Source organism: Taudactylus pleione, unplaced genomic scaffold, assembly GCF_031769625.1.
Source record: "Taudactylus pleione unplaced genomic scaffold, aTauple2 ptg000012l, whole genome shotgun sequence".
Classification (NCBI taxonomy): domain Eukaryota; kingdom Metazoa; phylum Chordata; class Amphibia; order Anura; family Myobatrachidae; genus Taudactylus; species Taudactylus pleione.
Genome location: NW_028284415.1, coordinates 22,305,167 through 22,314,947, shown reverse-complemented (window position 1 = coordinate 22,314,947; position 9,781 = coordinate 22,305,167). Strand labels below are relative to the sequence as shown.

The 9,781-nt window shown below is 43.8% G+C and overlaps 1 non-coding gene across 1 annotated transcript; it reads right to left on the bottom strand.

The window, feature by feature from the left end:
- Positions 1-544: 544 nt before the first annotated feature.
- On the bottom strand, positions 545-733 carry LOC148542556 (U2 spliceosomal RNA). Its single transcript, XR_015877901.1, has one exon. It is a non-coding gene; the product is annotated as a U2 spliceosomal RNA (small nuclear RNA).
- Positions 734-9,781: the final 9,048 nt, after the last annotated feature.

Here is a 9,781-nt window from a genome sequence, read left to right as displayed (position 1 = left end):
ACGTGCAGACAGACACAAGCAAAAGCGTAGTTTTTTGCATCTGGAAAAAGAAAGAAAGTCAGGCAAAACAGTAAAATAGTTAATTTCTATTTTTGGATCAAAGTATAGGAAAGGTGCACCGGTCCTGGAAGGGGATCTATATGAAATGGAAGACCGGCAGTGAAGATCCCGACAGGTAAGTATTTAAACTATTACTAACCTAACCCCCCCTCCTTTAGGGGTTCCTAACCCCCATTGTAAGTGCCTAAACCAACCCCCCCTTCCCAGCAGCCTAAACCTAAGTCTCCCAGGGGGGTGCCTAACCCTAACCTCCCCCCTGGGGGTGCCTAACCCTTCCGGGGGCTGCCTAACCCTAAGTCCCCCCCCCAGGAGCCTCTAACTTAACCCTCCCCCTTCACAGCTGCCCGCGGCCGGCACCCGGTTTTCCTTCAATCGGTATGCCGGGCTTCGGTCGCCCGGCTTAGGTATTTGCACGCCTGTCATTAGAACCCTGCCAGGATTAGACAGTAGGGAACCTGGCGGTTGGCATTTTGACCGTCAGCTTCCTGACTGCATCCCCCTGGAAGTAATGCAATACCAGGTCAATGCGTGGAGTGGACAGAGCAAGCTCTTTTTCCATCTCCCTGTTCTAAAAATGTATTTAATATATGGCCCCCAGATAGGGGGCATATCGGATATTAAACTGATAAGAACAATTTTTTATTTTTTTTAAACCATCAGGTTTACAAAAGGTTGTCCTTTTATCCTCTAAACAGAGCTTTTTTTAAATCATCATGCTGGTTTTACTATTTTAACATTTTTAAACTTTAAACTGACACTTCTCTTTTGTTTTAACATTTGAAGAAAACAAAACCCAACACCAACCAATTATCAATTTATTTCCCACTTAAGATGACTTCCCAAGTTTGCATCACCACACCTCTTTTTTCCCTCCAAAATGCAAACAAACACGCCCCATTCACAAAGCTTGGGGGTCATTTTAAACGGTCAAAGAAATATAAATTTTTTCAGAAACTTAAACGTCAAAAGATTCTTCTAAAAATGCAGTTTTCCACTCATTTGGCACAAATCCTTGGGAACAATATAGAAATCCTCCTCTTTTCCATAATAATGAAATCCTAGATTAAACATATGCTCTATGGACATCCTCTTTATAAATAAACACACTGGTATAAGTCTTTCTTTCCTCTTTTCAACCACTTTCTCCATCCTAGGATTTTCACCTCTTTCTTCATCTGACTGCTGACTTTTCCTAGACTGACTGGAGTCAGACTCATTTTGGCTTTCAACAATAGAATCCTGACACTCCACCTCCTCTTATGTACAACTACACCTTTGTCACTCTGTTTATTCTTCACCTGCTCCTGTACACCTCTAACCTTTTCAGCCTTCTCCTCTGTTCTTTTCTCTGGCATCTTAGCTGTACCTATAGCTTAGGTTTCCCTACCCTCCCGAATTCCGGGTGCCACTCCCGACCCCCCGGAAAGGCAGTCAAGCCACCCGGCTGCTGCCTGCCTCCCTGGACTACTACTAGAAACCCCCACAGCGGGGGGCCCGATGACACGATACGCGCTGAATCACATCATCGAGGCTCCATCCCCTGCTTCACAATGCCTTTATTTTTTGCATTGTGTAGAGGGGGTGGGGCCACAATGACGTGATTGTGTGGTCACCCCCTGGCCCTGCCCCCAAAACAGTGTCATAGCCTGGCCCCGCCCCCCGCTGTTCAGGCATTCAGCTCCCTTCCGATAGAAGGGAGCTGAATGTCAGCAAGTATGCTATAGCTCCAGCTTTAATGCCACCACCCTTTCCCTGCTGTTTCAACAAAACAGCACATGCTCTTGCCATATCCTCAACTGAGCCACAAATGTAACCATTTCTGGCCTCTGATCACTTCCCAGCATCATGGCTAGGCTTCATGCAATTCTTGCACTTTTTCTTTTCTGGGCAATCTTTCTGCACATGGCCATAACAGAAACATGTCCTACCTTAGATAGGCTGACCAGGATAGTACAAAAACCTATGCTTTCCTGCAGTATTGAAATTTGCAGGGGGGTGTTTAACCCCTCCAATGCCAGATTTTCTCCCTTACATTTTTCCAGAAACTTTATCTTGCCATTGCTTATCCCATGGACATTTTGCAGCCTCACTCCTCCCTTCACACTTGTGCAGTACTTATCCAAAAAGGCAACCACCATGTCAGGATCCATATAGGGGTCATACAGGTGTACAATAAGAGCTCTTTTTCAGGTACGAAAAACAATGCAATAATTTTAGAGTTCTTCATATCCTCACTATTTTCTCTAATGCATTCAGCCAATTTCTCATATACATCAAAACAGTGTTTCTATTCAACTAAGGTTATGTCATACATACCGGACTTAGGGAAATCCTGTAAACACAGAATTTCGCCTTTTTTAATGGCCACCATTCCAGTAAGGATTTTCTCCACAACAGATTTTAAATCCACGTCCTCCCTGGCTTGCAGGTTGACGTCCAGTCGAAAAGTGTTCTTGACTCCAGCCATATTGCAGTCTGGAATAGCAGACAATTGCCTTCTCGTTACCCTAGGGGCCCCCTACAAGGAAGGACCCCCAAGTACCTCCTGGCCTAGGTCAAGTGCAGCCCCCACAAAACAGATTTTTGATTGAAAAAGCAGTCTTTATTTACATAAAGATAGCAAAAAACATACATAAACATTACATACAAGTGTACTGTGTTGCAGCACAGCTTAAACACAATACACCATCAAACATACAATATAATGCATTGCAAAAGATATGGCATACGACATCATATACTATACATAATGCTCTGCACTATTCATTCAATACTTAAACAAGACAACAATAAACAAGGTCTATGAGTGTGGAGGTTAGAGGGTGAGGGAAGGGGAATCACAGGCCCAAAGCTTTATTCAAATACAGACACATATAAGGGAGGGGTAAATAAATAGAAAAACATCAATAAAACATCAGGCAATGTGAAAAAGGCCACAGTCCCAGTCCTTTTGTTGAACAGTAACACATGGGGAGAGGGGCAGAAATGGGGTTTAATCCTCTTTTCAGGACTGTCCATGATGGAATAATCTCTTAGCAGGCGTTGAATCCTGGATAGATATCGTCTCTTTCCTCAGAATGAGGCAGTTCCTGGCAAGCCACAACGCATCATTAAAACAGTTCATAAGGCGCCAGGCCTCCTGGATCACTTATGGGAAGTGTGAGTGCCAGAAAATAGTCCATAAAGTATAGAATGGTACGAAAGACTGTTGCTTGAATGGCCATCCATGGCATGTCCTTGTGTCTATTTGTAAGCCTTTTGGAGGTCACATTCTCCCAAACCTGCTTAGCTGTTCCAGCTGGGAGCCCTGAAATTAGGCTCCATCGTGTCTTAGGCTCTGATGAGCTTGTGGATAGCCTTTGGTTTCCGCAACTCAGGTTTAACTCTCCAGTTGGTGACCCCTCAAAAACTTGGACACATCCAGATAGAACCAGGGAGTGTTCCAGTTGTAAGGGATGGAGCTGTCCCACTTGTCCCAGCCTATGACCCTCCAAAAGGGTTGGAGGAAAAAGCAAGGCATGGATTTTCCTTCAGAGTCTTTAACAGTCTCACACAAAGTCCTGCAGATACAGTTACACACAAAGAAGGCTCGCAGCATGGTGGGGATATCTGGAATTCCCTTTCCAGCTTTGAGGGGCTCCTTGTACATAACTGTCCGCTTTACTCTGTCCATCTTGGAGCCCCAGATGAAGTGAAACACTGCCCTTGTGATGGCCCTGCAGACCGTGACCAGAGGTGGCCAGACCTGCGCTGTGTACTGCAGAACAGGAAGGATCTTGTTGTGCAGTACAAGTGATTTCCCTTCGATGGTAAGGTCTCTAAGGCTCCACAGTCCAACTTTTGTCCTACAGTTGCCAGTCTCTCGTGTCTGCACCCTCACCACCTTACCAAACTCCCAGGATTTTTAAGAAGTCTGGCTTGAAAGCAAAGGGGAATGGAGTGGAGGATGACAGGTGCCACTGTCCGAAGAGCCTCTGATTTCCCGCAGTTGACCTTTGCCCCTAAAGCTCGGCCAAAGTTCTCACAGGTCTGGATGAGTGCTGTCACCAAACACTGGTCTGTACAGAAGACAGTGACGTCGTCCATGTACAGCGAACACTTGGCCACTTGATGATCAGGACCTGGTGCGATGATCCCTCTGATCTCTGGTTTCTGTCTGATACATAGAGTCATGAACTCTATAAAACAAACAAAAAGAAGAGGTGAGAGAGCGCAGCCTTGACTGAACCCAGATAGAATAAGGAAGGGGTTATTCCAGCCATTCACCAACACCGAGCTGTGAATATCAAGATACATTAGGTTAACATGCATACAAAACATTTCACCAGATAGGGGGTGTATCAGCTATTAAACTGATGAGAATAGATTTTTTTTTGTCATTCAGAATTAAAACCTTTGTCGCTTATCCTATTCAGGACAGCAATCACAGTGGCTTTCAAAACATAGATCTTTCCATCATCAATATGACATGTCAAAAAATATCCAATTATACAGCTAATTATAATATCCTACTGTATGTTCAAAAATAACTATAATCAAAGACCAAAAAACCTTAAGCTGCCCATCTACTTAATGATGTGGGGACGATGGCATGATTATGATACCATCATTTCCCGCGGGGTGAACTGCATACACTGAACGTTCAGACGTTCAGTGTATGCAGATCAATCATCCCCGAACATGGCAACCTGACGGCGGTCGTCAGGTTGACCGTCATGTTCGGGCGATGATTGATGTTAAAAACGACCAGCGGGCGCGTGCATCGCTGGTCATTTTTAACCTTTTGCTGCCCGATTTGCGGGCGATTACCAAGCGATGGAGCGATAATGACCGTCGTTATCGCTCCATCGCTAGGTTTAATTGCCTAGTGGATGGGCAGCATTACACACCTTCTAACTATACTTAAATAAATGTTTCCCTGTTTTATATTTTCACACCCTCTACAAAATTCCCATCTCCACCATTCATATCTCATCTATAACAAGTATACATCTTTCCTAACACCATTTTAATAATCATTCACTTCAATCTCATCTCTTTTATACACATACACATTCTTTACATTCCAAAAACACTCCAACACGAATACCATAATTAACCACAAGACTCTGTCTTTTACTCTTCAACTAGCACCCATCTTAAACAAAGCTACCTTCCATGTCATTTTTTGTATCCCAGTCAACTCCTTACATAGCCCACTCAAACCCTTCCATACCTCTTGAGTATACTTATAGTTCCATACTAAATGTGATATACTTTCACTTTCATGACAATCTTCTCTCTGACACTCCTCAGACCTCACTAAATCACACTTTTTTTGCACCTCTTGAACCAGCACCATGCATACTCATCCATACAATATCACGTTGTCCACACAGTCTCCCATATTTCCTTACTCTCATTCGATCTCAAACACTCAATATTACACATACTTTCCCTTTCTCTCAGTATTTTCATCACATTTTTCTTTTTTATAAAATTTTCCTTACTCACATCCATCAAATCCCACTGTCTTACAAAACTTTCATACATCTTATACCACTTGCATACTTCAAACAGCATTCGCTCATTCAAACCCCTTTTATACCATTTCATTCTACATAACATCCATCCAGCAATATATTTTACAACACACGCAGCCTTGTTCTCCTTCTCAATCAAACTTAACATCCACGCTATGCCATTCAGCATCAAATACACCTCAACATTTGGAAAATTCAAACCTCCATTCTGGTTTTTTTTCATTACAGACTCTCTCTTCTATCGTTCCATCCTACATCCCCACAAAAATAACATACTATTCATTTTTTTATAATAACAGTATTTGTTGAAAACACAATCACAATGTACAACATCATATGCAATACAATAGCTTTAATAATCAAACCTTGCCCACTCATCGTCAATTTTCTCAGCTTCCAAAACTCCATCTTACTTGCCACCTTTCTCTCCAATTCACTCCAACTTTCTTTTCCTCTTAAATACATATGAATCAAAACACCTAACACTTATATACCCCCCTCACATATTCATAACCTCTGTCATTCTCATCCATCCTTCCAAATACTTACATTTTTGTTTTTTCCAAATTTAATTTAAAAGCCAATGCTCCATATAAAATCTCAATCAATAATTTTGCCCTATTTAGTGCAGCCTTATTTGCCCCTACAATCACCACATCATCCATATTACCAAGTACTTTCACACTCCTATTACCACTACCTGGAATCATACAACCTATCATCACTATTTTCCTCCTCAACATACACAAGGTTTAGTCACACACATAAACGCAATAGGGGACAAAGGATATCCTTGTCTCACACCAGAATTTATCTTAATAATCTCACTCAAAAACCCATTCACCAAAACCTTTCTACTTACTCCATCATACATACAGTACTACTTACTCTACTTAAAAACTCACTCGGGAATCCCATTCTCACTAAAACTCTCAACATAAAATCATGCGACACCCTATCAAATGCTTTCTCAAAATCTATTGCCATCACATACATTCTCTGCTTTCTTTGCATACAGGCCCTTATTCAGACCCACTCACAAGCGCTATGTGCTCGCAAGTGGGTCGATGGTGGGGCACTGCACATGCACCGCTTGTGCCGCGCAGCGAGTGAGAAATTCACTCGCTCCAGGGCTCGCTACAAACGGGGCGGCTGTCGATATCGGTCGACAGCTCGCCCCATTTTGTAGGCGGGTTGGGGGGTGGCTGGCCAAACGGAGGCATTCCCGAAGGAATGTCTGCCGTTTGGGGGCATCCCTACTGACATCACACGTGATGTCAGTATTGAACTTCCTGCTCTATTAGACCAGGAAGTTCACTGGGGCTTGCAGCAGATGAGACCCTACCTACATCAAATTATCACTTATCCTTCTTTCAAGCACCGCGCACACTTGATCCTCAGCAATCACTTGTTCAATCACACTCCTCATTCTGTTCACAATCATCTTCGCATATATCTTGTAATCTACATTCAATAAAGTAATTGGTCTTCATTTTTTCGAACATTTCCTTTCACCCTTATTATGCATCAACACAACCATACCCTCTTTCATAGACTTACTCATCCTTTTATTATCAAACATATACCTCATAATTTTCACAACATCACATCCCACATCACAGTATAAAACTCAACAGGCAACCTGGCGTCTTATTCTTTTTCATACTATCCACAGCACTCTTCACTTCCTTTTCCTTCACTTCACTACACAGCATCTCCCAGTCTCTTTCATCCACCATCTCAGTAATTGCACTCAAAGCTTCACTCTACATACTATCGTCACATACTCTCCTTTCATACAACTGACTATAAAAATGCTCCACCTCATTCCTCATTTACACCTCTCACCTCATCACCATTTTCTCTCAAAGTCACATCCATATCTTTCTTACCACCCAGTGGCGTCCCTCCCCGCGGTGTTACCTGGTGCGTGGAGGGATGCTGGGCTCACGGCATAGCCGCGTGCCGCCAAAAAAGGGTGTGGTCTCACAGACATGTGCGTGGCCATGTGGGAAGGGCGTGGCCTCGCAGCCCGATCCCCGTAGTCCTGACTCCTGTGCTTTTTACTGGGAGGGCCAAGAGGGTGCAATAGGTGCTGACTGCCCTTTGTGCAGTGCCTCTTCCCTTACAGTGTCAGGAGCCAAGTGCTGCACTTAATACTACAATGCAGCACCCGGCACCTGTCACTAAGGGCCCGCTCCCACCTTGTGATGCCACTGTTACCACCACATTCTCATCTTTCTCCATACATTCCACTTTAGCACTATACACAATTTGTCAGCCCCTTTCTTTCATACTCTTCTTTATTCCTTTCTTTTCCTCCACAATCCCATCACCCACATCAAAACCACATTCTCTCATTCTATACAAATATTCCAATCTTTTATTCCTCCATTCTCTCTGTTCTCTCCTCATTCTTTCCATTCTGTAACCATTCTTTCTGAAAAAAAAAAACCTTCCAATCTCTTCTTTCACCCAATCCCACCATTCTAACTTACAATCATACTCACGCATTTTCTCCTTCCATACCATATCACATTCAAGGAACCGGTCTCTAACATCAACATCTTCTAGCATACTCACATTCATTTTCCATGCACCTTTTCCATACTTTACTCCAGTCTCGCTCTCAATCTTTACCTTTAATACATTCATGGTCAGAAAAACCCACACTCATCTGCTCAAAACTAACACATGTGAACTCTTTTGCTACCTACCTACATAATCCATTTGTGACACAATCCCACCTCTATCAGCCTTATAAGTAGTTAATGGTTCGCCTACCCCACATTCACTCGCCACATCCTTCAGTGCAAATTCAGCAATCATACTTCTCAACATTCTACCTATGACATAAATATTAACCTCATTTATACACTGTACCTCCCTTCACTCCTCTATCAATCACACAATTCATATCACCTACAATCACAACCGGTATCCTTCCAATCAAGAAAAATTCCAGACTCTCAAACTATTTATTTTATTTCTTTCAGGATGTGCATAAATATTAAATAATCTAAACCTCTACCCACCATAATTAACTGTGACCACAATACACCTTCCAGGCTCTATAATAATATATGATTCTAACTTTGTGTATACCATTCACCAAAACCCCCACCCCATCATTTCTGTTCTCCCCAGACCCACTCCAAACAGAATTTCTGTCTACCCACTCCTCCCCAGGTGACAAAACAATCCCTCATTCCTGTAAGCATATTATAACCCCTCCCAAATCACTCATATATTCTAAAATAGCAGCCCTCCTATTCCTGGATTTGCACCCTCGGACATTGAGCGATATCAGGACTACATTTTTTTTTATTTTGAGCTGCTATCAAAGATAAGCAGAAAAAAGAAACACACTTATCTTCTTATATTATATAAGGTTATCCTTTATCTTAAAATTGGTAGATCTCCTTTTTTACACCCCCCTCACCCACATACGAAAGATTAGGAGAAGACACTGCTAGGGTGTAAGTCTCGGAGGGATTCCTCCCTTCTGGGCTTATCCCATATCCCAAAGTGAAAGGGGCAATTTTTCTACAGCATCCCTCTTCTGTCATACATGACAGAAGGCACCCTGCGTGAAATTGGGGGTTCTGTCTTAATTGAGCCGGTGTTTTCTCTGAGTCCGTTTCACTTTCCACATCACTACCCCATCTCACCAAGCCCTGTGCACTGGACTGCTCACTCATACCTGACTCTGGGCCTGATTCCGACCCACTCGCGAGCGCTCGCAAGGGGGTTGATGTTGGCCAAGTGTGCATGCCCACGACGGAGGCGGCTCCGTCGTGCACATGTGCGAGACCCGAATAACGACGGCCAATGGGTCTTGCACCAAAGGGGGCGTGCTGTCGATGGTTATTGACAGGACGCCCCCTTTGGTGGGCGTGCCGAGGGCGTGGCTGCCCAGATGGAGGCGTTCCCATGGGAATGCCTACCGTCTGTGGCCATCCCCACTGACATCACTACTGATGTCAGTGGGAGTGCTTTTGGCTCTGAATTAGGCGAAAGCACTCCAGGGCTTGCGGCAGACGAGACCCTACCACAAGGGTCTCGTCGCAAGCCTGATGGTCGCGATGGTCTTGACCATCGCGACCTTCATTTTGGCCGCTCGCTATAGCTGTGGGTGCTCACCCACAGCTATGCGGGCGGCCAGGAGGCCGCTCTTAAATTCAGAGGGACGGCCCTGA